Genomic DNA, 3,570 nt, shown 5'->3' with positions numbered 1-3,570 from the left:
AAAAGATTGCAGCTTCTGTCTTGCGTGCTCTCCCCGCTTCCACTCCCAACCTAGATCACTTGCTCTCAGGGAGGCAAGCTGCCATGTGCTAAGCAGTCTTATGGAGAGAACTACCTGTTGAAGAACTGAAGGCTCCAGTCAACAGGCAGTGAACAAACCATGCCTGCCAACAACTATGTGTGTGAGCCTGGAAGCTGATTCCCCAGCCCCAGTCACGCCTTGAGATGACTGCAGCTCCAGCCAATAGCTTGACTATAGCCTCATGAAAGACACTCAGAACCACTCAGCTAAGCCACCCCTGAATTCTTGACTCTCAGAAATCGTGTGAAATAATACATGTTTGTTGTTTTAATCTGCTAAATTTGGGGGGTAATTTATTACGTAGCAATAGGTAACTAATACATATACCTTCTGCAATACAATGAATGTTTCTGTCCCCACTCCCAAAATGCATATGTTGCAATTCTAACCTTCAAGGTGATGATATTAGGATGTGGGCCTTTGAGAGATGATTAGTTCATGGGGGCAGAGCCCTTATGAAGGGATTAATGCCCCTATAAAAGAGGTCCCAATAGCTCATTAGCTGCTTCCACCATATGAGGTTACAGTCACAAGATGGCCATCCATGAACCAGGAAGCCAGCCCTTACCAGACACCAAATCTGCCTTGAATTCAAACCTCCGCAACTGTGAGAAATAAATTTTGTTGTTTATAAATCACCCAGTTTATGGTATTTTGTTATAGCAGACTGAATGGATTAAGACAACTTCCTTGTCTTTCAGAGAGAAAATGCTTACAAAAAAACTGGATGAAACTGGTTTTGTTAACCTAACAGACCGTCAGCATGGGGGTAGGAGAAAGAGGAGAGAAAATCAAGCAAATGAATAATTCTCCAAGGAGAGCTGGTACCTCATTAGACGGCTCCTATAGTGCCTATCCCTTTATTAATGAAGAATTAACGTCCGTATTAGTCTTCAAAAGATTCTAATTATACCCCTGAAACTCTGAGACGTTTAGGGTGTCTACTGAGACAGAGAAGAGAGAAAACCCTTAAGCAACTCCTCTCAACTGTCTTCGGGGGTTGGTGACTTGGTCAATAACTGTCTATTGAACTCCTACTTCTCCAAAACTATAAATGATGTATAAAAATAAAGTCCAAATGGCACACACCCAGCAAAATACTCAACACACCAGGAAAATGGTAAATTATGGCACAGCTACAGTATGAACTGTTTTTTGTTTGGTTGGTTGTTTTTTTTTTTTTTTTTGGAAACAGGGTCTAGCTCTGTTGCCTAGGCTAGAGTGCAGTGGTGTGATCTCCACTCACTGCAAACTCCACCTCCCAGGCTCAAGTGATCCTCCCACCTCTGCCTCCCAAGTATCTGGGACTATAGCAGTGTGCCACCAGGCCCAGCTAATTTTTGTATTTTTTGTAAAGATGAAGTTTCACCATGTTGCCCAGGCTGGTCTCAAACTCCTGATCTCAAGCAATCCTCCCACCTTGTCCTCCCAAAGAGCTGGGATTACAGGCGTCAGCCACCACACCCGGCCAGTATGAACTCTTAATGCAGCCGTTTGAAAGAATTTTGATGAAGAACGTAGAAATTGGAAAGATAGTGTTTCAAGTTGATAAACTATACTGTTCCAGATATAGACGTTGCTGATGGGAGACACTTCACAAACATTTGTCCCCTATGTATTTTTCCTGTGATAGTTAGTGTTTCAGGGGCTGGAAAGTTCAGGTTTTGGATCTCTTGTCTCACAATCCAGTCAAACGTTGGCCAACTTTTAATCTTTCTCTTTCTCAGTTTTATCATCTGTAAATGACATAACCTTGCTGTTTTCAGAATATATAATACTCCAGCCGGGCTGGTGACTCATGTCTGTAATCCCAGGACTTTGGGAAGCCACGGAGGGTGGATCACCCAATGTTAGGAGTTCAAGACCAACCTAGCCAACATGGCAAAACTTCATCTCTACTAAGAACACAAAAATTAGCCAGGCATGGTGGTGTGTGCCTATAATCCCAGTTACTCGGGAGGCTGAGGCAGGGGAATCGCTTGAACCAGGGAGGTAGAGGTTCCAGTGAGCCGAGATCACACCATTGCACTCCAGCCTGAGCAACACAGCGAGACTCCATCTCAAAAAAATAAACAAAAAATAAAATATATAATACTCTGAGGACATAAGAACCTGCATGCAAAAAGATTTTAAAAGAGCTCTTAAATAGCATTCTCTGGATCTAGGGCACTATGCTGAACAGCAGGAGGCCTTGCTAGGTGATTGTTTTTAACCCTTTTGGAAACAGGGACTTAGCGGCCTCAGACATACCTAATTAGCAATAGAGCTAAGATCAGAATTTAGGGTATGGCTTTGTGTCACCTCCAGGTTTGACCTTCACACACCAGACTTCTCTCTTAGCTATATAATTAAATAAAGAAAAATAAAAGCCTAAAATAATCTACAGAAGCCATTGTCAAATTTTCTTTCATTGGCCTAATTTTTTTTTTTTTTAAAAAGGACTACTTCATATTAGAGACTAAATAATCATTATCTCATCATTGAATACTTTTCACTAACTTAGTGTCATCTATATCCATGACAATAGGCTCCAGTGCCTACTCCTGCCTTCACCATAGGAATATGGAAAAATACAAGCATAACTGAGAGAAAAAAATCCAGAAAGCTGGATTTAATACAAAGTAAAAAAGACAAGCTTGGCACAGTCATTAGCTGTTAGTATAAACATATTCATAGTCAGCTGCAGAGTGGAAACTGAGTATTTGCAATATATTATTAAAAGCAAAGCAGGAAATATGGTACTCAGAAATATTTCTAACAACTTTTTTTTCAGCCGGGTGCAGTGGCTCTTGCCTGTAATCCCAGCGCTTTGGGAGGCTGAGGTGGGAGAATCACTTGAGCCAAGGAGTTCAAGACCAGCCTGACCAACATAGCGAGACCCTGTCTCTACAAACAATTTAAAAATTAGCCAAGCCTAATGGCATATTCCTTCTACTCTGGAGGCAGAGGTGGGAGGATTGCTTGAGCTCAGGAGGTCAAGGCTGCAGTGAGCTGAGATTGCTCCACTGCGTTCCAACCTTGGTGACAGAGCAAGACCCTGTCTCACACGTAAAAAAAGAAAAAGCATTTTTTATGGCTATGCTTGGTTGCTCACGCCTATAATCTCAGTACTTTGGGAGACTGAGAGAGGAGGATCACTTGAGGTCAGGAATTCGAGACCAGCCTGGCCAACATGGCAAAGCCCTGCTCTTGGCCAGGCACAGTGGCTCATGCCTATAATCCTAGCACTTTGGGAGGCAAAGGTGGGTGGATTGCTTGAGCCCAGGAGTTTGAGACCAGCTTGGGCAGTGTGGCGAAACCTCATCTCTACAAAAAATACAAAACTTAGCTGGGTGTGGTGGTGCGTGCCTGTAATCCCAGCTACTTGGGAGGCTGAGGTGGGAGGATCACATGATCCTGGGAGGCAGAGGCTGCAGTGAGCTGAGATTGCGCCACTGCACTCCGGCCTGGGCAACAGAGTGAGACCATGTCTCAAAAACAAAACAAAAC

General features: G+C 43.2%; 1 pseudogene; it reads left to right on the top strand.

Moving 5' to 3' along the window:
- The first annotated feature begins 844 nt into the window (after window positions 1-844).
- LOC111551872 overlaps window positions 845-3,570 on the top strand; it is a 55,641-nt pseudogene continuing 52,915 nt past the window's right edge.

The sequence above is a fragment of the Piliocolobus tephrosceles genome, chromosome 8 (genome assembly GCF_002776525.5).
Source record: "Piliocolobus tephrosceles isolate RC106 chromosome 8, ASM277652v3, whole genome shotgun sequence".
Classification (NCBI taxonomy): Eukaryota; Metazoa; Chordata; class Mammalia; order Primates; family Cercopithecidae; genus Piliocolobus; species Piliocolobus tephrosceles.
The sequence above is the reverse complement of the archived record's forward strand: the minus strand, read 5'-3'. Positions and strand labels throughout refer to the sequence as shown.